The sequence below is a fragment of the Triturus cristatus genome, chromosome 3_1 (genome assembly GCF_964204655.1).
Source record: "Triturus cristatus chromosome 3_1, aTriCri1.1, whole genome shotgun sequence".
Taxonomy (NCBI): domain Eukaryota; kingdom Metazoa; phylum Chordata; class Amphibia; order Caudata; family Salamandridae; genus Triturus; species Triturus cristatus.
This window is the reverse complement of record NC_140583.1, coordinates 101,250,171-101,277,675: the sequence shown is the minus strand read 5'-3', so window position 1 is coordinate 101,277,675 and position 27,505 is coordinate 101,250,171. Positions and strand designations below refer to the sequence as shown.

The 27,505-nt window shown below is 44.4% G+C and overlaps 1 protein-coding gene across 2 annotated transcripts in view; it reads left to right on the top strand.

Moving 5' to 3' along the window:
- Positions 1-27,505, top strand: part of LDLRAD3 (low density lipoprotein receptor class A domain containing 3) — a 475,190-nt gene that overhangs the window by 9,337 nt on the left and 438,348 nt on the right. The window contains exon 1 of one of the 2 annotated variants that reach the window (XM_085643486.1): positions 19,947-20,068. The exons of the other annotated variant lie outside the window; for it this stretch is intronic. The gene's annotated coding sequence lies outside the window, so the exon portion shown is untranslated. Of the gene's footprint in view, positions 1-19,946; positions 20,069-27,505 lie in introns of those variants that run through there. 2 annotated transcript variants of the gene reach the window in all.

Sequence of the window (27,505 nt, the reverse complement as noted above, 5' to 3'; positions counted from 1 at the left end):
CATTGTGTGTGGCTGCCCACACACTGCTTCTGCTAAGGTACGATTTCTACGTTACCATGAAGTAGCATTGGAAATAGCCTTGGTGACACCCCAATCAAACCAACCTCTTACTTCCATATTGTAACCGCCTTGAGGACGATTTTATGTGGAAAAAGAACAAAATGATTGCAGTGGGTTACTGAGTATATCAAAAATCTTAAGCACATTTGTTTTAATTAAGACTAAAAACCAGTAGTACTATTGATTGATCGTCTAGTTGGTACAGTACTTGTGGCGATTCACTGTCCCGGGGCACTGGACTAGAGTGTGGAGAGGTATGGAAGGTGAACCAGTCCTCTTTTCAGTAATACATTAGGACCATTGGTTACAATACACAACAAAGTTAAGTTAATTATTGTTTTCATATTCTAAAAATCAGAAAAGTACAAGTGTGGCCTTTTTATCCTTTTTATGCCCTGTCTAACCATTGCTTGAGTGCTGGGAAATGGAAACTATATTTTCAAAAAAGGATTTAAACAGGAGCGTGCCCTCCACAATGGCGGAGGAGCGCCGTCCCACTAGCTCATAGCCAGCAGCTAAAAAAATAAAACAAAATGTCATTATTGTTTTATTTTTTAGCAGCTGGCTCAGCCAGCGTGTGCAGGGAGGGCTCGGGCTGGGGCCAGGGCATGGGAGGAGGGGAGGAGGAGTGCTATGTGCACTCTGTAAGTGCCCATGTCTGTTTGGCCGGCTGTCTCAGGCCAGCCAAACACACATGCACACTTAGGCTTCTTTAACCCGGCTGTATTGAATAGCCGGGCTGGAGAAACCCACAGACTCCCTGAGCGGAGTGTCTTTTAAGCCCGCTCAGGCCAAATCCCTGCGCTGCTCTCGAGCAGCCCGGAGATTGGACAGGGAGTCTGTGACGTAGTCCCCAGTGTCTGCTGGGAAAAGGAAGAACCAACATGAAGGCGGCCGGCAGCAGATAAGTTTCAGTATTTAAAATTGTGTATTAATATTAAACACATGGTGCTCCCCCCTCCTGCGTCCCTTTCCCAACTTTATGTGACGGTTTCTGCTGATTTAAAGATGTAACTGTCAGTGTGTGCTGTACCATCCAACACAGTCCCTGTGATGTTCGGTTATGTTACAGAATTGTATATAGCGGAACTCCCACGGTTTTACCCGGCTTACTGATGGGTTGGCCTAAAAGGATGGTGCTCCCATGATGGTTTAGGTAATTTGGCCTCTACCTTCAACCCATGTCTGTGAGTTCATGTTCCTAATTAGGTTGTGTTGTCTTGGTCTGAGAGCTTTGGTCACTGCTGGTTTTATGCACATTTCTTGCACCCTTTTTCTAAGGTTTCATGGGTGGTCCTGTTTGATCTTTCTCTGTGTCCACCAAGTCTCACTGTAAGCTAACTTGTGTTCATGGACAGTAGCTGGCAAAATCAACATGAGTCTGAGTGTGTCCTCTGTTATTTGCTTAGAGTACCTCTACAACCTGTCTGGTGTTACGGTACTGTATGTACACTTGTATGATTGCTTATGTCAAATGGCCTACACATGTAGGTCTAAAGGTTCACCATTGTGTTTTTTTTAATAAAGAGTAGAAATTGCGACAAGTTAACTGCCGTCATTATTTAGGGTCAGGATTCTAACTCATGATCCGCAAAGAATAACAGTAATGCGAATGCATCGTTGGTTTGACGGAGCCTGGAAAGATTTAAGATATTTATCCCGCATTTTCCCTGGACCGCTTTCTAAAGGCACATGCAGCAAGCAAATTATCAATTTGGGGATATTCCAGAATCCAACTTTTTAAATAAAGGAACGGAAAGAATTGTGATTCTAGCTTTTTCGGTCATAAACCTTGTGATGAGCTATGGTTAGAAGTGCAAAAACTGACTGAGATCCATTTTGGAATACAAATTATCATAATAAATTAGTGCGTACCGATATGTGTGTAAATATTCTACTAAATGATGTACGGCTATACATTTGTAAGTACATGAAGCAAATTATGTTCTTTACAATAAATATTTTATAATGAACAGTACTGAGTAAATAAAACCTTAAATCCTGATTAGTGCAGCCACTCTCACAAAGCACTTATGCAAGCATTTTGGAAACTCCTACCACAAGCTAGCACTCACAAATCCTTACGAAGGCAGTACGAAGGACATAATATACTACACGGCATTAGAGAACCAGAATATCTGTAGCCAAAAAGCAAAATCATCTGATTTCACATGAAATAGCTCTAAAATCTCAAATACCAAGGTCAGTCTAATGCTTAGCAGCACTGGTGAGCCTAAGCTGGCGAACAACAACAGTCAATGGACTGTGCAGTTCTCCACTCTCATTTTTCCCTAAACCCCAAACTACTTTCCACTCCCCAATTTAGCATAATTCCCTGATGGCTGTGAAGGAGTTGATCAAAACTGTTTGGCGCTGCAGAACCTCTCTTTAGCTCCTTTAAGGGGAAGCCTTCAGTTTGTAATAAAAAAAATGTCAAACCAGTTATAAATACCTCCCAAATGATGGGAAAAGGTCTCAGCTGAGGCCACAAAATGCACAGTCTTCACTTAAAAAATACAGTAACCCAAAGGTCCTTGTCAACCATAGATCAATATGAACATTCACCGTAATCAAAATACTGTCAGAGGTCACTGAATATTTTCAACACTACCTCTAAGTCAACATCATATTGAGGCCTCACAGTAGAGTGTCAGATCATTGAGGAAACCAACACCACCTTGATGGGCAGTAGGGGAAACCTCATTCCGCTTAAGAAAAAGACGAGGAAGATTTTTCTGGCCCTGTGGATAGCAGACGGTATACTAGGCCACACCAGTTTGCTACACAGAAACACTCCTGGCAATTTTAGGAACTGCATTAACACGGGTCAAGTCAGGAATAGTACAAGAATATTCAACGGCCCAGACAATTGCGCGTTTTGGTCCTGTTGGGCTCACCACCAGCCAAAAAAAAAGACAGGTTTTGTGCCATGGAATTTGGTGCCAGCTAATGGTGGTACTTTAAGGATGCTGCCTTTTCCTGAATTACTAAAGCATTAGTTCTGGTAAAAGAGTTGCCAATAGAACCAAATAAATCCAATTTGTAAAACATGGACCAGAGAACGTGCAAATCACTGGTGCGGTCCTGCAAGTTCAGGACCATCGCTTATACATTCCCGTCTGAAACCACTACCTTCTCTCAATGTACAAAGACAACACTTGAGTCAACGTACATGGTTGGGAGGAGCCTGTAGGCTTGCGTCAACTAAACAAACATCTCAGATTGTATTTCGGCTCTTCAGTAGGGAAAACCCAAGATTCCTGCCTAAAGCAAACTCACATCTCGGCTGTATCTTATCTGCTGCACCGGACGGGCAAAGATAAAGATGGACATTATCCTATGTGGGAAGAGCACACCAAACTAGATCGACCTGCTTTATATGTCCACGCTCCCTTGTTCAGTACATTAGCCCAACAACATAGGTGCTTAACCTGGGGGTGGGTTGTGACTCTATCCTATCATTCTACTGTTGCAATACAGCAGGAGGTGCCGAGTTGGATGCTTCTAAAGTTTATTGTGCCACAAAGATGATGGAGCCGCCCCAGCACCCTGGGATGTCACCGCTCCAAGCACTGCACCAAGATTAACTTTCAAGCAGCGACACTCTAGATCCTGGAGCACGGATAACCTTGGGATCCTAATGGAAACACTAAGCCATGGCCAAGGTCATCTCTGACCAATAACCTTCAGAAGAGACGCCTTGCACAAAGAAATACAATAGATCAAGGTACTACTTCTACCCACATATCCGTTCCACCAGCAAGAGAGACCTCACCAACTTCTGCAAGGTATCCGTCCGAACTAACAAGCATCAGCAGCGTGCAAACGAGACCACTGTCGTGGCCCATAGAACAACTCCAGGCAGTGCAGGTTAGCGAAGGTTAGGGAATTTAACCAATCATGAACTGTAACTAGGACTAGCTAGCATCATTGACTAAATTATGTGACAAGAGGATGCAAATTGTACGGTGTAGTGGTGCACATTTTGTGGCAGCATTACTTTATTATCTTCCATTTTTATGTATGTTAGTAGAAGTTTAACACCTAAATACAGCAGTCAGCTACTGAAAAATAGTGACCAATTGAGCAGTTAAGATTTGCAAAGGGCCACGTTGTTACGTGGCAACATGTGAGGAAGCGTTTTTAGTATTTAGAGCAGTATGCGCTACAAAGAATTTTGTTCAAATCAACAAATTATGCAGCAGGTGGCTTACATAGCAAGAGGCAGCCAATTCACAATTATGCGGAAAAAGCCAGAAACACATAATCGCATCTATCTAGTGACCTGACTTCAGCACACGCAGTTCACTTCCAGTGCCACATGAGTAAATAGAGCATACATAATGGGTAAATTGCGTGTTCTGGTCCAATAATGCTAATGAGGTTTCTGGCTAAGTAACCGCCAGGTCCGAAGGCCGAGACGTTTATAAACGTACGAGAACCTTGATGTTTTTGTTGTGGGACCACAATCCTCATGTAGCTCATGAACACATTGTTTACATCTCATATTTATTTAACTGTGTGCCATTAGTATTAACTTTTTGTTCCATACACAGAATTGTAACTATGTGTGTATGTATATGAGGTTTTTATAGCTTAACCCAAGCAAAAAGGTAGCAGAGATATACTGTTTGAGAGTCTGTAGGAAAAAAGACTAGAACGCGTGTTCATCTTAAGAGTTTATGTTTTTGCAGAATTAACAAATACATCTTTTGAAGACCCGGAAGGGGTTAAAACTGCTCGCGGTTTCGCTCGCCTGACACTGGGTCTCCGTAGTAATTAGAATATACAGGTTTTGTTTATCCTTAAATGGGAAAAGCTAATTGAACAAAGGGCAGTGGTGGGCTGAACCTTTTGTTTCGATGCTTTTATTATATAGATATGCTGTCGTGGTTACGATGATTCGAACTTGTTGAGAAGGAAACTGGTTCATCTATGGGTGAAATGCACCATTCATGGGCCTGGATCCTTTCTGTGGTTTGTGAGTATGACGCTAGCATCTGAAATAAGATTTTGAAACCACTGCACTGCATTCTGGGGCGATACAAATATTGCACATTGTCAGTAAATAAGGACATTAATGAACAAACATGCCTGTGAAGTCAAGATGGGGGACACTTCCCATCAGCTGCATGCTTCCTGTGGCTGAATATGGAGCCTTCTGCCTAATTGTGATGACTTTACCAGTTGGACGGGTGTGGGGGGGGGTCGTATTGTATTTTTGCTGCTTCGGTCCCGGCATCCGTATCGATCGTCTCTGAAGGTTCAGATGGCTCAGGATGGGCCGTTTTCATCAATTATTCAGGGCGCGCGCGAGTTTCCTGGGGTGGGTGGGGGTGCAGTAACCACCAACGTGTCATCCCAGGTTACAGATCTCAGCCCTCCCCCCGCCCCAGATGAGGCAATCGGCCATTACCGCTGGTGTGCGCTGTCTCTGGGCACTTCCTGTCTCACTGCTCCCGAGGGGTGCGGGGAGGGGGGGGGGGGGCAGCATTGCAGGGAAGGCCAGCAGCATAGCATCTATTATTTAGCGCCTGGCGCAAATTACACCCCTCCTGTGTACATGGTGCAGGCATCACGTTATATACCCCTCCCTCTGCTGATGCCACTGAACTGGGTAATAATATACCCCATTACTGAAAGTAATGTGGTTTGCTGCAACCGGTCACTAATAAATATTGGCATTATTTCAGCCCCGACCTCGCCCTCCTCCTGTCATGTTAAATTGCCTCATGAATCATGCAGACGTGTTAGTCATTCTGCCCTGTCACGTGCTATTTGTATTTATAGGTATCTAGCAGTAGTAGTAAAGGGCGTGGAGTGTCCTTACTAGCTAGACCTAATGACTATCTGCTGTTCAGGCTCGTTTTAAAAATAGAATAAGGAGTAAGAAAAGTATCTGAACGTTAAGAGGGCTATTTCTCGTGTTTGCACCTTTGCATTGTGTGTGTCTTGTAGTTAAGTGCATGTATGGGGTATCTATAAAGTACAAACCCAGCCGAAAGGCCATGGAGGGCTGCGCAGGGTCTGAGACACAGACACAGTAAAGAGTAGCTGGTTTTAAGACCAAACCAGACTTACTGTATAACGATGTAGTGTTCTTTAAAGAAAGGGGGAGCTGGGAGGTTGAAGGGTGGAGGGGAAGTCGTCATGATGGATACAAAGATACTGTTAAAATTCTGTGTAAAAATAGAGTAAAATGTAATAATTTGAGACCAAAACGATAAACATCCAGAAGGCATGCAATTATAGCACCTAAAAGCACAAAGCGCCAGTCCTGGTTATCTCTATCACGCGAGATTGGGTGTTCAGGCTGACCACGATGGAGCATGGGCTAGATATAGGTACCAGGTTAGTCCTGTTGAAAGAGTTAACTTCAAAAGTCCAATGCGAAGAGTTTGGCTCGCGGTGGAGGAGGTCGCAGTGAGAGAGCGGCATTGAGAGTCATTACTTTAGCACGAAGAGCAGGCCGATCAGCACTGTAGCACAAAGATCTTGTCAGGTGTCACAGATGGTCTTTGCTGGAGGTTCGCATTGGCATTCACTGCAGGCTGTCGATGCTGTTGCACTAAGTGCAGATCTCGCGTTGCTGGACGTCGCTGTGGTGCAAAGACTCTGGCTCACCGGAGCTTCGCGTTGCCAGGCGGCAAGCTCTTGGTGGGAACAGGCTTGTTCATAAAAAGCCCAGAACCTCAGGATTTCTCCTTTCTGGGAGAGGAAACTCAAATGATGTCACACCATGAGTTCAGGACCTGAGGGGCACCTAATCGGGATCAGTAACTCACTCCAGCAGAAGCCATCAGGGGTTCTCAGGTCTAGTTCCAAGTACAGGCAGCAGTACAGCTGGGCAGATGCAGGGAGGACTCTGGAGCTTGTTATGTCCCTGTAGCACCGAACAGGATGTCAGTCAGCTGACCGTTGTAGTCACTTCAGCCTGGGATTAATGGTACAGGTTCAGTTTTCCTTCTCAGCCAGCAGGCAGCTGGACTTGGAGGCAAAGCAAAGTAGCAGGGCAGCAGACTTTCTGGTAGCATGGCATCACAGCAGTCCTTCTGTATCATCCATAGATTCAGAGGTGTACTGAAGAGTTGGGTCTAAGGGTCTAATATTTATGTGTAAGTGTGGTAGGTGACCGCTCCACCACTGATCAGGTCAGAGATGGCTGATCCTGCCAACACATATTCCCTCTTTGTCTCACTGTCTGGGAGTAAAAATTGTGTCTTTTCCCTTATTCGTCACACACTCAATATGGAAGAAACACCCACAAACTCAAAGTGATTTCTAATGTTTTCACTATTTAGCCACAAGGAATTTAATTCTGGTCACTTCTTACCTTCCAAACAATCAATTAACCCTTAACCCACCAATAGCGCGCCATTTGGCAAGACGAGGAATAGAAAAGAAAACATAAATGGGTCAGAAAAATAGGAGCCCGAAAAAACTATATAGAGTTAGAATTGCACAATTTTATTCCACACAATCCTGACAGCTGAAGTTAAAGACCAATGTATTTTTTTGCTCACCATGCCATTCCAGTTTGAACCCAGCCATATGCAAATTAGTCTTGACCCTGTACCCAATGGGAACAGTCCAGCCCGAACTGCCAGGCCAGGTCCTCCCTGGTCCATTATTTGTTTGCATAGCACTTTCTAAAAGTGGCATTTTCAGAATTGTGACTTAAAATTCAACTTTACTATTAAAGAGGATTTTAAATTACAGTTCTTTAGATACCAATCCTTCCCTGCTCCCTATTTAAAGTTATCACTTATTAAATTTAATAAATGTAAATCGAGTATTTGTAAAGCGCACAGCTACCCATAGGCATCCCGGCGCTTGGGGCCGTCAGAAAGATTAAGCGAGCTATTGTCCAGAGTCACATGGTGCTGGGCTGACCTGACCCCGGTGCCGGGTATTGAACCGTGATCCCCAGCGTCCAGCATCAGTCGCCCTGGCCGCTGCGCCACACCTCTTCCCTAATAAGGTAACCCAATGTTATCCAATAGGAGATATAGGCCTTGTAGTAGTAAAAAACTAATTTAAGAGTTTTTCATTACCAAGAAAAGTAAAACTTAAACGTACATGTCCAACTTTTTAAATACACTGCACCCTGCCCTATGGCTGTTTAGGGTCTACCATAGGGGTGACATATGTATTCAAAAGGAAGGTTTATTTTGCCAGATTGAATTAGCAGTTTAAAACTGTACACACTGGGTGCAATAGCAGACCTGAGATATGTTTTAAAGGAATACTACAATGGGTGGCACAATCAGTGCTGCAGGCCCACTAGTAGCATTTGATTTACAGGCCCCGGGTACATGTAGTACCACTTTACTGGGGACTTACTAGTAAATTAAATGTGCCAATCGGGTGGAAGCAAATTATACCATGTTTAAGGGAGAGAGCACAAGCATTTTAGCACTGGTTACGAATGGTAAAGTACGCAGAGTGCTCAAAGCCAACCAAAATAGGTTCAGGAGGGAAAGGCAAAACATTTGCTGATGACCCTGCAGAAATGGCCTATTCCAACACTCCTGGATGCTTCAATCTTGGCTAGTAGTTCTAGAGCTTGGTGGATTATACTGACAAAGTGGTTACTATTGATTTCTTATATTAAGGTGGTATGATGATCCGAGGAGCGGGCTTGTAGTGCTGTGTCCTATTTTGCTTGTATTTAATTTGGAGACAAAGTGATGCTTTTCCTGGAGAGGCACTTTGTATGATGCAAAGTTGCTTAAACATTGTTGATCTAGCTGCAGTTAGTGGTTATGGTTGCAGGACTGGTGTCAAACGTTCTCTGAGGTAAAGGCAGAGTTTTTGTTGGAGGTTTTTCGATTTGTTGTATGTGGTATTGTTATACGGTTCCTACTAATTAAATAGGACTGAGAATCTGGACAACATAAACTTCAGAATATGGGGACTCACTTCACGCATCATCAGAAAATTTTGGCCCAATTCATAGCTAGTTTACAGTGCCACATCTGAACCCCTAACCGTAACCAGTGTACCAGATGGAATCTGCAACCTTGAACATGACCACTCTAATTCGCCAATGAAATAGTGAAAACAGATCTACCCTTTCGTTGCTACTTTTGCATGTCCTTTCAAACACAAGAAAGATGCAAATCTGGCTATTCAAGCTGCATCTCAGTCACAGTGCACCGTGTTCCAGGATAATCCCAGTAGAAATGCTTCTCTTCCGAATGGAGCGCAGAAGCTGTTTATATAATAAAAGCACTGTTCCAATCACACTGTGTCAAAGGTACAGAGCTGATGCGATGGTTTGTCTAGATCCTTAGAGTTCTCTCCAACCAGACAACCAAATGCAAGGGCACTGCGTTCTACGTGCCTAGCCTTGGACATAGTGTAGGAACAACATGATAATAATACTAGTCAATGAACAGCATGTATAATCACTTCTCAGTACATTATCGTGTAAGTGTAGAACATGCAAAAAGTCGCCATTAGAAAAAAATATCAAGCCAAAACTTGTAGCTAAAGTGGTGACTCAGAGCGGCCACTGACATAAATTAAAACAGCATATGAGGTAACTGGGACCACTGAGGTATAGACTATTGGCATAGTCAAGGTAAGAGAAGATGAGTGCGAGGTTGGATTGTAACATCTGTTGGTTTCTGGCGTATGCAAAGATGCTTTGTGATGTTTTCATTGTGTTGAAGGTGCTGTTGGAGGGAGCTTTATTTAAGGGTCAAGAGGGCAGGGGGCTGAGCACAGAGCTCTTGGAGCCTTCACGGGGTGAGCGAGGGAGTGAGCTAGGGACAAAAGGGGCACCTTAATTTGAGCGCCAGGGTGTCTGGGAACGCTCGCTCTAAAAATGAAGGAATCAGACATGTGAGCCATGGAATTTAAAGCAAAGAATATTGGCAGTTTATTGAGAAGGTGCAACTTCATAAAAACTGCAAGACAAAGGCATAAAAATACAAATATAGTGACCTCGCATGAATCGGGAGACATTGAACTCGTTTGGAGAGAGACACTTCAGAAAAACCTCAACGACACATTTATAAATGCATTATGAGAAACATAAGTTACATCAAGGAAAATTTTCTCAGAATGTAAAACACACTTGATCTAAAATACTGAGAATACTCCCGTAACTACCTAAAACCTAAAAGAAAGCAACTTTGCAAATGTAATATAAGTATGGAATGCTCAATAAGAAAACACCAATTTAGGGACAAAATAGCATAGCAAAATAGCATACATAGCATATACAGCAAATATATTGGCAAGTTAAATTGTATCTTAAAAACAAAAGCTTGTGGGAACCACCCACACCCGCCTGCCATCTACTAACAGACGGGTGGGGTAGTCCAAAGATGTCTCTGTGTTCTCCCTCCTTATACTCTTTAAGGCGGTCAGAAGTGCCTACGGTATCGTCATCTCATGCCACGTCTACCTCGTGACTTACTGTATGGTTCTAATATTTTACCATACATTGTGACGCCCTTTCCAGTAACTGTGGTATGTGAGCTGGGTGAAAGTTCATATCTCAGGCAAGGCGCTTGCCGTAAATTGGACGGGCAAGCAGAAAAATGTGTATTGTAAAGGGATTCTGTATACACATATATAAATCTTCACGTCCTGTGTTCCTTGGCTTGACACATCTGCGGTGGCAACTTCCCTAAAGTATGTACTAGCCCAGGATGCAGTCTGCTGTATGTCAAAAGAACAGGGGGATGTTGAACTTTGAGATAGTAAACTTCGCACAGGAGTAGGATGGGGGCTCTTTAGTTTGGAGCAGGAGGCCTCGCTGAGAGAGGCTGGCAGGGATTTTGGTCAGACAAGCCTAGGGCCTGCTGTTCAGTAAAAATGGGTGCAGAACTCTGGTCAACTTAACAAAAGGCCTACAGATCAGGCTGGCAGGGCCTACGTAGTGGTTAATACCTCAGGTGTGGACAGAACGGGTCTGGGGCACGTTATGATACAAAAATAGACCCTCTCTCAGTGCTCTTTGTGACCCTGTTGACTTGTGGTATAAAGTATAGATCTGAATCTATGTTTCTTACCTCTGGATGTAGTTGGTAGGGCCTTGTGGCTTATGGCAGGAGTTTGACCCATTGTTCACAGGTTGTGATCTCAGCCTTTGGGGTATTGAGTTTGCATTTAAGGCCTGGAGGCAGGTGCCAAGTCTAGACTTGTATAGTACTTCGAGGCTTTACATGTTTAGAATAATGTATCACCTGCTTAGTTGTAACAGGTGAGGTTGAACTATCTAATCAAGTCTGGTAAAGGGGTTGGGCAGATGTAGACTAAGAGGGGGGATACCACAGTTTGTGTGTGTGTGGGGCTGATATGAAATAAGGCAGGTATACCAAACTTTGTCTTTGAGATAAGAGGTAATTAATTCCATAGTATTTTCATATATTACAATATGATAGTCTGTGTAGTGGAATGTGGTGGTAGACAGTGTCAGATTTCACCGACAGGTCAAAAAGCAATGGAGCTGCCACTGCGTCCTTGCCCACTATGAGTTTGGGTCATCCGGTATGGAATCGAGTGGCAGAATGTTGGCCTGAAATCAAGTGATTTTCCTCAGTAAACTTGGAAAGCTGAGTAAAAACTGCTCCTTCAAATAGTTTACCTAGGAATATGCCACTCGATATTGGTCTGTAATTTGCTGGGTTAGATCCGTGTAGTAAGTTCTTCTTGAGCATTCTAACTTAGGAATTGTCTATTCAGGTGGGAAAGAACCTGATTCTAGGTACTTATTAGGTAAGCTTCTAGCTACTGTCACTGTGCAAATTATATAGTTGAAGAATTCTGGAGGTGCTGGGTATGAAGTAGGGGTGTGCGAAATTCACATAATTTGCTTTTATATATATCATGCATAATTATGTGGAATGCAAATTTGTCATTCAGGGCTATATTTTTGTGCAAAATGCACCCTCGTATCATGTTTTGATACAAGGATACATCGGATGCCAAAAACAATGCAAAAAAAAGCACCACGAACAACAGCTGCTTTCGTTATACTGTAAGTGTTGTGATTGCTGTAAATGTGTACTGTGAATAGCATGTAATTATGTGATGCAAAACAATTTTAGAAAATATGAATAACAAGCCAGAAAAATGTAACTTTACCCAGGCCTAGTCTGAAGAGCACCCTGATGATCTGCTTGCAATGATAATCTAATGGCATTTTTTTTCTGAGAGGGTATTGAAAGTATCAAGTGATGACGTTTTGATGTTGTCCCTCTTTGTAGTGGCTGAGTAGAGAGTTGGTTTTGTTCTCTTTAAGTAAATTTTCGATCTTTGCAATTTTTGAGATCCATGCAGATTTTGTCAGTGAAGTCTTGTGATCGTGGTGTTTCTGCATTTGCAATCTGGATTTCAGAATTCTATGTCAGTCCACGGAGGCTGCGATTATGCTTCTCTAACTTTACTGACATACACAGCAGCCAATAAAACAACTTTAAATTGGCATGACCCGGAAGGACAACCCCTTCCTGTGTGTGCACCAATCGTAACACAGTCCTTAACAATAAGAGTGTCTGACAAAGCCATAACTTCCTCTTTCTTTGCTGCTGCAGCAGCAGCAGATAACTGCCTTTCCCTTATTTTCTTATCATAATTGGTAACGATTGTGGGGAGGTTATATTTGGATTAGCGATGGTATTAACGAGTGTTTTGCTGATGGTTCATTGTGCTTACAGTGTTGTAAGGATTTCCGGGGTTTTTTTTATGCCCCGGTCCCTCAGGGGAATGCGTGTAGTGGCGACGCGTGCTCGGGTGTTCTTTACAGTAAGCGTGGGTCGCTAGGGGGTGGTGGAGCAGGAGGAGGCAGACGCGAGTCTCTCGTGCACAGAGAGCGGTCGCGTCGTTGCCCCGGACACTGTGCGTGTGGAGCCGTTTTTCTCATGTTACGAGTGAACGGCCCTTCGCGCACAACGCTCAGACAGACTGCATCAATCTCTGGCCTCAAAATTTAACGCTGACCGGAGCGTGTTTCCGGATTAGAGCTAGTCTCTAGGGGAGTTAATAGGGGGTTGCTCCTTCCACCTTGAGAACAGTTTTTTCAGGACTTTTAGAGTAATTTCTATCTCTGTGCAATAGTTGTCATAAGTTCTGAGAGACCCCTGGGCTGCTCCCCCCCCTTGAGAATCTCCTCCAGACCTCTCTGTTTAACAGCAATGGCGTACTACGCCGAAGAGGATAATCAGTGGGTAGAGTGTGAGCAATATGAAGAGTATCAGGAGCCTGAACAGGATCAATTGGAGGAGGACCTGGTGGAAGCCCTGGATACCCACGTCCAGGGTTCTGTTAATAAAGCTTTAATTAAGGCACTGAAGCCATTTACTAAACCTCTTCATAATTATGGTAAGAGGAAGATGAAATCTCGTCATTCTGGCGCAGGGAGCTCGCAGTCTTCAGCCCAGGTTTTGGCGCGCATGGCACGAAATGTCACGAAGGATCATGGCTCCATGGCTTCATATACTTCCGACGAGACTTTACCGTCCACATCAGCTACCTCTGACTCGGAGGTGGAGTCGGTGATGCCAAAAAAGAAGGCGAAAAAGTCCAAACATACGGCCTATAAGCCAGATGACAGCCAGGCGCCCAAGAACCTTTTATTTGACCCCCAGAGCTTGATACACCCTAGGTCCACGGAGTGGGTGCCTTGCCCAGAGGTGGCGCACTATGTGGCTAACAATCTGCGGCAGGGTTTTGAGAAAGAGGTGCGAGCCACCTTACGGTCGGAATGCCCGAGACCCTCGTTGACGGGCAAGGTGGCAGATACGCCAGAGTTAGACCCGAACATGGCCACTTTCATGCGAAAGTCCGCGAAGGACCCTAAAAAGGGTTTGGATAGAGCCTGGCGGGGGTGTCAGGACAAACTGCTAGATGTTTCTGGTCCCCTTACAATAATTCTGGATGCAGCGGTCAACGCCAAGAACCAAAATACTCCGTTGGACACATCGGATGTCATGGAGTGGGCTCAGCGAGCCTTGTGCTTTTTGGGCAATGCCAATGTGGCTCTTTCTATGGAGAGGAGACGTTCATTCTTAATGCGGATTGACTCCCAGTTGGCGGAGATGGCTACAACCGAACCAGGTTCCCTTGCCAACGGCATGTTGTTCGGTGAAAAATTCGTAAAAGAAATGGGGAAATACGTGGCAACGTTTTCTGCTCTAGATAAGGCTCAGGCAAACATCAAAAAGGTTTTCCACACTGGTGTTTTGATAGGGCCGGCCGCTCACGAGGTCGAGGGTTCGGCCGAGGTTATAATCAGACCTCCCGAGGAGCAGAGCAGCGGGGCAGAGGTGGCCAGAAGCCTCAGTTTTACCCCTCCCGCAATCGGGGAGGACGAGGTAGAGGCCACAGAGGAGTCTACAGAGGGCAGCAAAATTCAGCCAGAGATGGCTCCTATTCAGGTAAAGATTGTAAGTGCCACAGAATGCATGGTGGGAGGTCGTATTGCATTATTTCTTCACAGGTGGCAAGAGCTCACGTCCGACCCTTGGGTTCTACAAACAGTGCAGGGTTTTCAAATAGAGTTCTATGCCTCTCCGAGACAGTCAGGTGCTCGGATCCCTACATTTTTCCATACTCGAGCAGAGTTTCATAGACCAGGAGGTGGAGGCGTTGCTCCAAAAAGGCGCAATTGTGAGGTCTGCCCCCCACGCGCGTGGTTTTGTAAGCACTATTTTCTTGGTTCCAAAGAAGGACAAAGGGTTCCGCTTGGTGTTGAATCTCAAGAGAGTTCAACGCATGGGTGGTGTATCGCCACTTCAAAATGGAGGGCATTCATTTATTACGGGACATCCTTCTAGAACGCGATTGGCTGGTTCGATTGGACCTGAAGGACGCCTATCTGGCGGTTCCCATTTTTCTGCCACACAGACGATTTCTCCAGTTTTGCTGGCACGACCAGTGGTTCGAGTTTTCCGCGATGCCCTTTGGTCTTTCATCCGCCCCTTGGTGTTTCACCAAACTCATGAGACCGGTAGTACAATGGTTGAGAGAAAGGGGAGTGCGTCTGATAATTTATCTGGACGATATTTTGATTATGGCACAGTCGAGAGAGCTCCTGGGCATACATCTTTCATGGACGATTCAACTTTTGCAGGACTTACGGTTTCTGCTGAATCTAGAGAAATCGGTGTTGATCCCATCACAAACAATGGATTTCTTGGGATTTCAAATCAATTCACTCACAAGTCAATTACTTCTTCCACTGAAGAAGAGACTGGCAATCAGGAAGGAGTTGAGGAGAGCGCTTGCCTCTCCGACAATATCATTGTGGACGTTGGCTCGCCTGGTAGGTCTTTTGGCAGCGTCCATTCAGGCAATCTTTCCGGGGCCCTTACATTACAGGGCACTCCAGAGATTGAAAATCTTGCATTTGCGCAAGGGTCTCTCTGATGCGCAACAGATAGTCCTTTCTGCAGAGGCTCGTACGGAGATGAATTGGTGGTTAGAACATATGGATGCCTGGAACGGCAGGGCCATTTTCTCCACCAGCCCGGACATAGTGATAGAGTCGGATGCCAGTCGTTGGGACTGGGCAGCACGTTGTGGGACTCTAGAAACAGGGGGTCGGTGGTCCCAGGAGGAACTGAAAATGCACCTAAATTGCTTAGAACTTCTTGCGGGAGCATTTGCGATTCGTACTCTGGCCCCTCAGAAGGTCTCTTGTTGCATTCTCCTCCGCATGGACAATGTGTCCGCGGTGCGATACATAAATCGGCTCGGAGGGACCAGATCTCGTCTCCTGGCGGAAATAGCCAAGGATTTCTGGCATTATTGCCTGGACCATCGTATTGCGGTGACGGCGGAGTACATTCCCGGGTCATCCAACGTGATTGCGGATTGGAACTCACGACATTTACGGGACAGCAGCGACTGGAGGCTGCATCCCAACAGTTTCAAGGCGTTGAACCACAAATGGGGACCTGGTGTATTGGACCTGTTTGCGTCCAGGCTCAACAGACAACTTCCTCGGTTCTACAGCTGGCGGCCAGACCCTCTAGCGGTCGGCTCGGACGCCTTTATTCACTCATGGACGACGGGCATTCTATATGCCTTTCCACCATTTGCCATGATCCCGAGGGTGTTGGCACAGGTTCGCAGACAGAAGGCTGAGCTTGTTCTAGTTTCTCCATGTTGGAAAGCTCAAGCATGGTTTCCGACCGCCTTAGTGTTGGATTGTGCGCCTCCGGTGCGTCTTCGACCATTCCCGGATATTCTCACGGATCCGCAGGGCCTTCGGCATCCGTTAGTGGTGCAGGACCAGTTGGTTCTCATGGCCTGGAGACTTTCAGGCGTCGCTGGCAAGTGCCGGGAGTTTCGCAAGACACTCTCTTTTTCTTATCACAGGCTTAGGCACCCTGCACACATAAACGATACGAATCCGCTTGGAAGCGATGGGTTAGTTGGTGTGGTGCACGACAGAGTGATCCCGTGGGATCCGATATTCATCTGATTGTCAATTTCTTGTCAGAACTAGCCAAATCCGGCTTGGCATACCGGACGGTGAATAACTTTAGATCTGCAATTTCAGCGGGACACCCGCATGTGGAAGGCAGACCGGTAGGTGAACACCCTTTGGTTTGCAAGGTAGTGCGAGGTATTCGTTTGGTGAATCCTCCTCAGCCTAAGTACACCGTACTTTGGGACATTTCGGTGGTACTGCGTTTTTTGATGAACTGGCCAAATAATGAAGCCTTGTCTAGGAAGCAATTATCGGCAAAATTGACAGTCTTGCTGTGTCTAATCTCTTGTAGGCGAGTGTCGGATGTACGGGCCTTGGATTTGGCAGGTAGAGTATTTACTCCCTCTGGAGTTTCTTTTACGATTTCAAGACGTACCAAAACGCATTCACAGTGTATCTCGTACCCTGCCTTTCCTCATCACAGAAAATTGTGTGTTGTCAAATGTTTGAAGGTTTATGAAGATTGTACTAGGGAATTTAGAACTGATGTGTCAGGACAGTTACTAATTGCACTTCAGAGACCTTTTCGCCCGGTCACTTCTGCAACCCTGGCCAGGTGGGTTACTTGGTTACTGGGTCTTGCGGGGGTAGATGTTTCCATATTTGGAGCTCATTCTGTTAGAGGAGCTATGGCTTCCAAGTCTTTGGGGGCGGGCTCCCGGTTGCAGGATATCATGACTGTGGCGGACTGGTCAGCTGATTCCACATTTAAAACGTTTTATCACAAACCTATTGTGGATGTGGCTTCGGTGGTGGTGGATCAACTTTAAACTAGCATAATCGGAGCCTCCGTGGACTGACATAGAATGAAAAATTGTCTAGCAAGCGCGACAAAGAATTTTCAATTCTATTAAGGACACGGAGGCGAGGATTATCCCACCCAAGCTTAAATATTGATAACAATATTGTGTAACTGTTATAATGTTGTACCCACCCTGTACTTCTATACATTGGCTTCAACGTCATTGTCTGAATGGAAGTTACGATGTCAGTGTCCATTCCAGGTGACCAGACCAAGCAGACTTGAGCTTCTGGGATTTCGGCATCTGCAAGGTACAGTTCGGTGACGTGACGGATGAGGTCGCTGCGGACCAGGATCTACATCACGTGAAGTTTACCAGTTGGGTTGGACTGTTGGAGTCTATGGCAAAGAAAGAGGAAGTTATGGCTTTGTCGGACACTCCTATTGTTATGGACTGTGTTACGATTGGTGCACACACAGGAAGGGGTTGTCCTTCCGGATCATGCCAGTTTAAAGTTGTTTTATTGGCTGCTGTGTATGTCAGTAAAGTTAGAGAAGCATAATCCTCGCCTCCGTGTCCTTAATAGAATTGAAAATTCTTTGTCACGCTTGCTAGACAATTTTTCATTCTGCTAGATTCTTATGGAATTGGTTGGGGAACCTAGGTTGAGGCAAAGTGAGGAGGACCTTGTAAGTTTATTCCTGCGATTTATAAAATGATCTTCCTTCCAATGGGAGTGAATGAACAGGGATGAGGCATGGTGTGCTGAAAATCGTAGCTGTGAGGACAAATCTTGTCGTGACTGCAGGATAGCTAGTAGTAAGTCTGGTATAAATGTTAGCACTATCACTTTGAGGATGATCACACTGTCAATAGAACATTGTCTTTAAGTCATTCCGATGGATTAGTATTATTTTTTTCGAGGAAGATTGAGTTGGTTGTGGTCTTCTCTTGCTAGGCTGGCAGGGTGGGATTAGAGGGTGAGGTGCAAGTCTAAGGTGCAGCCAAAGGGCATGGCTAAATCGACTGACTTGAGGGAAATAAGAAAATGTGTAGATTATATCAGCCAGGATTGCGCAGCGAGGAACATTCTCTGTGTAATGGAAGAAGAATTCATTTTTGTTCATGTTTAATTTTAGTAAGAGTCTGACTATCCAGTTCTTAAAGAGATTAAGAAAATATGTTAGTTTGGCATGCCAGTTACATATGAAACACTAAAGGAAAGCTAGGTTACTTCAGAATAGCAATTGACATTTCCTCATATGCTAGAGCTGATTCTGTGGGCCCTATGCTTCTCTTTTTGTGGTACATAAGGGCTTCTACTTAGACCATGAAATTTGGACTTGACTACGGCACTTACAGTGATAACACCCAGATCATGGACCACATTGATGGCAGAAGGTCTCTGTCCACATTTGGGTCATATCTAGTAGCGATCTAGTGGATGCTAGCCAACTATCTCAAGTAGTGGGCCCAGTTAGCTTGGCTACTGTTACCCACCATCTCTCCTTCCTCTCCGGCTAGGGTTGGTTACAATCTAGGAGCTGCAATTTCAACATATGGGCATTGAATGGCGGGCGCGATTCACGTGGTCGGTATGATTTGGTATGTTCTATTTGCACAGAGAATATAATGCACTTGCTGTTTTGCCATCTAACGTGTGGACAGAAACACGAAAAGAGTTTATAAATGTTGGAAATGTAATGCAAGCGAAATTTGATTAAAATAAAGTTGTCAACTATGCACGTTTGGCCTCCTTTGTCTGCATAGTTTGTGCGCTATGTTATTTCGAGAAGTGTATGAGCAGTGGCTGGGAGGGAGGGCTGGAGAAGCGCCAGGTAACGTAGTGGTAATGGGTATGCAGAATTAGGGTAAGGAGCAGAGGAAATGATTGTGGCTGCTTTTTTCGTACATTCAATGGTATGTTGATCATTAAAATCTCCAACTTTCGCCATTATAATGGGAAAAGCCTCGTGCCATACAGGAAATTAAATCTAAACAAAAAAAAGCGAAAGGGGGTAGTGAGATTTATCATGCCCTTGCCCTGTGAGGTGTATCATGCATCGATCTGTAATTTGCTGGGGGATGCATTCTAACGTAGGAATCTCCCATTCAGGTAGGATAGAACCTATTTCCAGGTACGTACTTGATGCACTAATAAAAATCATTCGCTCTGTTGTGAAGCGCTCTCAAATCTCTGTGTAAAGTACGCTCTACATAGAAACATCTAAATAAATTCACGATGGAGCAGTTTAATGCTTACTGGCTGCAGTGCAGGGCAAGGCCCGTCCCCTGGTACGTTCTGGGCTTATGGATACGAGACACTGACTGAAGAGTTGGCCCCAAAATTCTTTTTAAACACTGTCTGCCGCTCAAACGAAGACATTCAAGATAAAAGCGCCTGCCTGACTAGATACCCTGCACAGTTCGGGGGCACAGACACAAGCTGGCATCAGGATGTTGTTCCGGCATGCGCGTCACGTGACTGGCCTCCGACAATCAGCGGCAAGGCTCGCCGCGCTGATTGGTTCATCAAATACAGACAAGCAGAGCTTTGCACGAGCGCCACTGATTGGGCAGTAGGGTGACGCTGTGGAGGATATTTGTGTCAGCGTTTCTGCTTTCTCTTTGAAGGGAGGCAGCGGAACTAGTTTTGCGCGAGAGTGTCTGGTTGGTCCCTCGTTGTTGCGTGAACTCCTCCTGTTGGCCAATCCGCGCCCTCCTTACATGCAGCGCTCCAGGCAGCGCAGGCACTAGAGTGTATTCCTGTTGTGCCATGTCGGAGGGTCCTAGGGGCGACTGGGTGTAGTAGGTGAGTATCGGATCTGGCGGTGAGGACAGTAGGCAGGGTGTAGGGCTTGCAGGCATCAGCCACGGAACGAGGGACTGCGGGGTGAGCCCACAGGGCCAGCGTCCAGGGCTCTCAGGGTCCACCTAGAGGGTCGTGATGCTTATGTTACTCCTATGCGGGGACCGAGGGCCCTCCATTCGGGGTTTCCTCCGGATGGGCACCACGCTTCCGTTGAGGGAGAGGCGGCCATCGGAGGTACAGACAGATGGCTTCATGGGGAAGTGGGAAGCAAGCTGCATGAAAGGCCTTCCGGCCTGATAAGTGACTGCAGGAAGTGCTGTGATGTTTGACTCTGGTCGGGCTGTAGGGAATTCCATCTCGTGCAAGGACGTGGTGTGCTCGGATGGAACCACCTTGTTTGTGTTGCGGATGCAAAATAAGTCTGCAGGCTGTATGATCTTACGTGTTAAAACACCAGAACATGTGAGCATAATACTGACTGTTTGGGAGTGGGGGTATATTGCGTTGTATTGGCTTTTTGGGTTGCCATGTAAGTTGCTACTTCACTTGTATCGTTTAATGAACGTTTTATAGACAGGACAAGACCCCGATTAGATCCGATAGTAATCTGGTTCCTGGGTTTTCTTTGAGTGTGTGATCGAAATAGGTGTTGGTTGTAGTTTGACGCGGGTGTGGACTGTTGGGTGAAGCGCATGAGAGTTAAAAAACATAATACAGGGTTAGATTGTTGAAACATGTCTTTAACTTAACATGCTGCGTTGCGGAGAGTTTAAGAACGCTCGCAATCATACTTTATGGTACATACTTTGTAAACTGATGCTCATAGTCCGACCCACAAGGCGTGAATAATAACCTGCTAGTAGAAGTGAAACAAGCATTGGCATAGCCAATAGGTCTCGCCTTTGGGACCTTATACGTTTTTAGCCATGCAACAGTTGATGTTATTGCAGCAAGGATATTGTGCTGCATGACTTAATACTTAGAAGGTCCCAAAAGCGAGACCTATTGGCTATGCCAATGCTTGTTGTAATTTCCTACAGCATTTTAATAGTTAAGGAGTTTGTCTTGGAAGGAGGTGTTAACATCAGGTTCTCTTTGCTGTTTTGCACACGAGTTTAGCGTTCCTACGAGTTTTAGTGGGCCTATTCAATCCAATGTGGATGATAACTAATTGCTGTAATTCGATTTGCTGTAATTAGAGTTAGTGTCACCTAAGGAAGTGCCCTCAGTTAGGGGGGTGGGGCGCGAAGGGAGTAAATAATAACATTAAATTGCTGCTGGATACTTTAAGTCAAGGATGCTTGCAAGCAGAAAGTATGTTTTATGAGCTGTGGTAGAAAAACTCCTTTGTATGGGTAAAGGCTTAGCGATCAAACCAAGGGAAGGGACGCATAGTCAATCTCAGCATCAGTATGTGCAAAGAGGAGACCAAGGGTGTTTGCTTTTTGCATAGGAGTGGAAATCGTATGTGACCGGCCTAATCCCGCAAACGTCCAAAATATCAAAGCATTGCGATTGGAACAGTTCCTTGGACAACTAAAAAGTACAAATGCAGCAATGGGCAAACATTCTCTTTTTTGCCTGCAGTAGCCAGCAGAGTTGATAAGCTTTATTTCTGATTAAACTGCCGCAGTCTGAAAACAGGCGGAGCTTTCACATTAAGCCGTTTCACTAAAAAGAGCCTGTAAGGCCAGAAGGATAGTTTAAAGAAGTAGTAGCACTGTGTTCTTTTGTGAACAACAAACTTAAAAATAAAAACAATTGAGGTAAGCAACAAAACAGTACAAGAGAAATGAGGGTGAAATAGATTGACAAGAGCAGAAACATTGGGATCAGGGTAAAAGGCATTACGTTACAAGGTCAGGGATCTAAACCAGACGAGCCCGATGGAGCAAATAATTCACAAGCTGTCTTAAACCTAGTACTTTATTCCTCAAGAAACCAGTACAAGTTCATTAAAACACAAATTGTAAACATAAAACTCATTGACTTGGATCGGTACCACGTTCACCTTCATCTGAAAGCTCCTTTAGCTCCCAATGGTGAAGTTAATGAAAAGCAACATGGAAAATAAATAACCTATTAAAAAAAAAAAAAAAACCTTAGCAAGGCAGATGACAGGTGTAAACAATACACATAAAACTACGGCGCTAATACTGTGTCAACTATGAAAATAGAGGAAAAACACATACCGTAGCGTACAGTAAAAAAAACACAATTTCCATGATGATTGCAGCTTTAGGATAGAAGAGAATCCCTTCAGCTGAAATCAAAGAGTAACTCTGGCATATACGGACAAGAAAAAGAACAAGCATTGGTTGCGCGTGAGCGGCCAGCGACGCAAAATGTGGTGGGGGAGGGTGAGAAGCGGGAGTTGTGTGCGTCATCGTGATCGCTCTGAAAGCGAAAGTGATCGCGATGACGCACACGAGTTTTCAAAGTGCTGATGGCGGCCGGCTGCGCGTGTGCACGATCGCGTGAACGCAAGTGTTAGGCCAGCCAGCAGCACTTTGAAAATCCCACATACAAAATGTCTCTTCGAGCCAGCGCAAGCGCTGGGGCTCAGCGAGACCTAAAAAGTCATACATTATGTGGTGTCCTCTTGTTATTCACCATGTGCCTGAGGCACTAAAGGCACAATAAAAACAAATAGTGGAGCCTTATATCGAGTTTACTTTGTAGGAACTATACCAAAACCCTAAGCAATGGCAGACGTGTGGGATGTCGTCCACTCGGAGGAATGGGCCAATGCCACTAGAAAGCATAATATTCAGAGCTAAATTCTTCTAGATGAGTCAACTGTGCCAGATTTTGGTGGAGACGAGTCTTTATGGCCTTTTTGAAATCAAGGTGATTGCTGATTATTCTTAGTGCCTACTTATGACTATGGTGGACCTCCTGCGGAGCACCATGCCAGCTCTCCTCAGGAGGGCCGGCAAAGTCGTTCTCTCACCGTCTGACGGATTACGATTGAAATCCTTGGGCGGACTGTGCAATGTCGCTGCCTTTCCAAGGCTCATAGGAGAGCTGTAGATCGGCACCGACATGGAGCTGCAGCAGCATTTTCCTGCACATGAAGTAATGCACCTTGTCCTGCACTGCTTCCCATCCAGGAACTGGGGGGGGGGGGCACATGTGCCTGTGCACCCCAGATCAGAGGTGCATGGGGGGGCCATGATTGGACCCCTTTATTGCCTCACCGCCACCATTTTCATGGTGGGCTCACTGCCATGGAAAATGTGTCCGTGAGGCAACTTGGAATGTACTCGGCAGTGCAGGTTGCGGCACCACCAGCATTTTCCTCCCCTTGAAATATTGAAAGACCGCCAGCCCATCGGAATCCTTGAGCCCAGCGGTCCCATGGTGGTCCGACCGCAGTAGAGGGGTAAGCCCTATTTATCCCATATCACTTGGGCTAAATACAGCTTAAACAGTCAAAGTTAGTAATGCAGGAACAAACTCATATAAATACATTTCCACAAACATTACCCTAATTAATCATAGGGGCTTTAACATAATTACAGCATAGTTATTTAGAATATAACAATCAGGGTTACATTCAACTCCTTCCGCCTAAAATAATGTATAAATACTACTTGGTGTCAAACACAAAGATTGTACACATAAAACATTTTATTTACTCATAAAAAAACACAAAGTTACATATACATACAATAAACTTTAAACATACATGAATCATATATCTCAGAATTATTGTTTCACTATTCTCATTCTTCCTATTAATCAAAGGTGGCTGTGTTGTGAAGTTCCCACATAGTCCACCAATGGAGATAGTCTATAACTGGCGCTAATCTGAGAAAAAATATTCTCCTACTTTATTCTGAAGTGTGTGCACCTAAAGTCCTTAATCTACTTTTAGGTTAAAGCAGACCCCTCCAATATAACTGTGGAAGCGTTTTGGCCTTAAAGTTGCGGCCTCTTCAGGACAAAAGAAAGACGAAGTGTCTACAAAGATAAAATATATACAACAACATGTATACACCCATATGTAACAAAAAAAAAATCATAGTCGGGCAACACAATATACATTATACAGGCCCACCTGGACACCAATATAATAAATGGTAGAGGCACTGAGAGAATACCCACTTAAAATAATAAGTACACCCAATCAAAATGTATGCCCTGTGGTTCTTAAAAAGCCAGCACCAGGGGGGACATAGAAAGTGATAGTGTAAAGTAAGAGTATCCTATTAGAAAGATTTTAAAAAATTGCATAGACTGGAAAAAGTGCAGTTAATTAGTGCTGATAGGTTCCAAAGACAGCGCTAAGTAAAAGAAATGTGCAAAACAATAGTCCAATGAGGCGACAATTCAGGCGTTCCAATTGTCATAAGTTAGTAGTATCGGATGAGTTCGATGTGATATATTAAACGGGTGTCCTAAAGATTACTATTACATTGGAAGTCCGTCTGAGAAAATCAAACATGCATGACTGCACTTAGGATGTCTCTGCCTCAACCCTGTAGGGTAAACCCCGGTATCGATGGATCGGCTTCAGTGTTATAATACTCCTGAATGCAATTGTGTGCATAATTATGCAAAGCTGTGTAATGGCAAATATTTCAGAATTTCGTATAACAAGCGTGTAGTAGGCTGGCTTAGTATATGGTGCTCACTTATGTAAGTGTAGCACCCTGCACTAATCCAGACAACCCTTACAATAATTTTAGTAGTCCTAGACAACCTTAGAAAGCTCTCTAAGTGGTAGCTGTGGGGAGCAGCCTTCAGGCTTAGTCTGGAAGGATTGTAAAGCAGCTTGTTTCACCAGAACATAATCTTATTGGTATGGATTAAGAGAAAAAGAACCACACGGTGCATTTATAAAAAATTGTATTTCTTATAAGACACTAACACATCCAAATATCCCCATCCCGGATATATACACAATTCACACAATACTTTGCAAATAAACAGGTAAGTTGCACAAATTCTTAGTGGTTCCCGGGGGAGGGGGCAGACCAAACAATATACTGAAATAAAGGGATGCTGACCACAACTCAAGTTACGACTGTACCCAGAAGACGTAGAAGTGCTGGGGACCCAAGGAACTTTCTGAGGTAAGTAACCAGGAACCCCACGGAGGCCGTGTGCAGAGTAGGAACACGACTGTGTGCTCATTTCAAGTCAATGGGTAAGTCGCGGTTGAAATTTTAAAGGAGGAGGACCCTTCCCAGTGGAGCCTGAAGAAACTCAGTAGAAGACAGAAGGTTGGGGAGCCACCCCACCAGTGGATACCCTAGGAACCAGGATACCTACACAAGGGAAGCTGGATGCGAAGTGGCGTCGGAAACCGCGTCAAACACAATGTGGAAACTTCAGGAAGATGCCGCTGGCAAAGAAGGTGAAAGTGTCCGGTGGAACCCAAAGGTACATTCCAGATGAGAGGTACCTGCAAGCAGAGGGGACAGAGTCTATGACGCTCAGGAGTGACCAGGAGTCACGGAAGACACCGCTGCTAACAGCTGTATGTGTTCTGATGACCCTGTATGTTGGCAGTCCTCTTTTAAAGAAATGTTGTGCATAATTATGCAAAGTGGTGTAATTGCAAACATTTCTGAATTTAGTATTTCAAACGAAACTCTAAATTCTAAGCATTATGCAACATAATTTAAAATTTCACCCATGCCTAAATTATATGGTTTACAAGGATTCATTAATGATATCTGTGACTTGACTATATTTGGTTGTTATGTGTCGGCAGATAACCAAGCAATGCTAACAGTTTTGATTTGATTGTTTTTTTGTTTTTTTTTGTTTTTCACTGAAACCATTTGATGGAGCAAAAATTTGGTTGTTGAGGAACATCGACAGAATTAGTGCCGTATTGGCTGTGTGATACGTTTGTGAAAGTGCCTTTGTTAAGAAGAAGGTGGGTTTCAAGATCATTGGCTTTTTAGTTCGATGTTTTGCTAAAATATCTTATTTATGGGTTGTGCAGTTTTGTATTCGGTCCTGTTTTTGGATTTCTTTGCCTTGACATGAAGCATCAGAAATGTCATGTGCTTTTATTTGTTGGTTCGATATTGTCACCATATCTATTCTTTTTCTGGTAATGCTTTTTTATGCCTCGAAAATGAGTTTACTGGTTTTCCTGTTCTATAGTTTGCCCGAGTTGAGTGAACCAGTCTTCTGACATGGCATCCGGTGTTGCAAGACTCTTGTGGAGCCGCTTTGTTGAGCAACAAGGTAGGCAACTGGCGTGAATGGGTTCAGTGGCTATGTTGCCAGAAGTTCTGACTGGAAGGAGGCAAGGTCCAGGCCTTTTCAGGTTAAATGTTAATGAGTTTGGTGCTTCTGGTGATTGTGTCGCAGTTAGGAGGTTCAGGTTGATGATGATGTGGTGATCACTCCAGGCGATTGAGTTAGTTTCTTTAACGGAGAAAAGATATTATTGGGGCGAAGGTTGCATCAGGGGTATATGGCTTGCATCATTTCTCTACAGTGACAAGTTGATGGTAATTTATGGCTTAAAAGGTTGTAAGGAGGCTGGTGAAGATCAGGTTTTTCAAACGAACTAAGATGCAAATGAACTGGGATTCATAGGGTTTGGTGGCCAATTGTGCTATTTCATATCCAGTCCAGAAAGTTGATTATTGAAAACTGCTTTGTGCTTTTCTGTATTCTTCCTTTTTACCTAAAAAAAAAAAAAAAAAAAGAATGCAGGGACAGTCAAGTGGTGTACAGAGCCTAAATAAGGCGTTGCTTGAGGCACTTTTATCCAAGTTTCTTCGAAGAGTAGGTCCATGCTGGTATCAAGTAATAAGTAGTTGATGTGGACTCAATTCTTCCCTTAGGATCTTACGTTGATCAGGGTGCAAGATCCGATGCTTATTGGGTGAGGGAAGGGACTGAAAGCTTGTTGTAACTCTCACTGCAGTTTTACTCCTATGGGGAATATAACATTAAAAAAAATAAAAATTTAAGGATTCAGTCAGGAAACTGCAACCTGTGTTTCTCGGCCTGGCATTGGCCAAAATCATTTTCTTTTAATAAAAAAATATTTATACCCGAGCCACCGAAGTAATGCCGCAGGGGAGGCCCAAATTATCCAGCAGGTTTGAATTATGCAGCGAGAAAGACAAATTATGCAGCGTAATGCAAAACATTTTGTAGTGGTATTACTTCATTATTTTTCCATTTGTTACACATTTTAACAATGTCTGGGCACAGGTTTCACCTCATTAGCACCAGTTTAACATCCAAATAAAGCAATAACCAACAGCAAGGTAACCAGTCAACCTTTGTAAACATCTGTCCACTGTGCAGCAACACGTTGCTGCGTTTTTAGTAACTTTCTAATCATTTGGGCTAGACACCTTGTTTGGGGTACATTTGCAGATTATGCAGCAGGTGATGGTTTATGCGGCACATCTGCAATTATGCTGAAAACCTCAGTGGCTCCACAATCCCAGT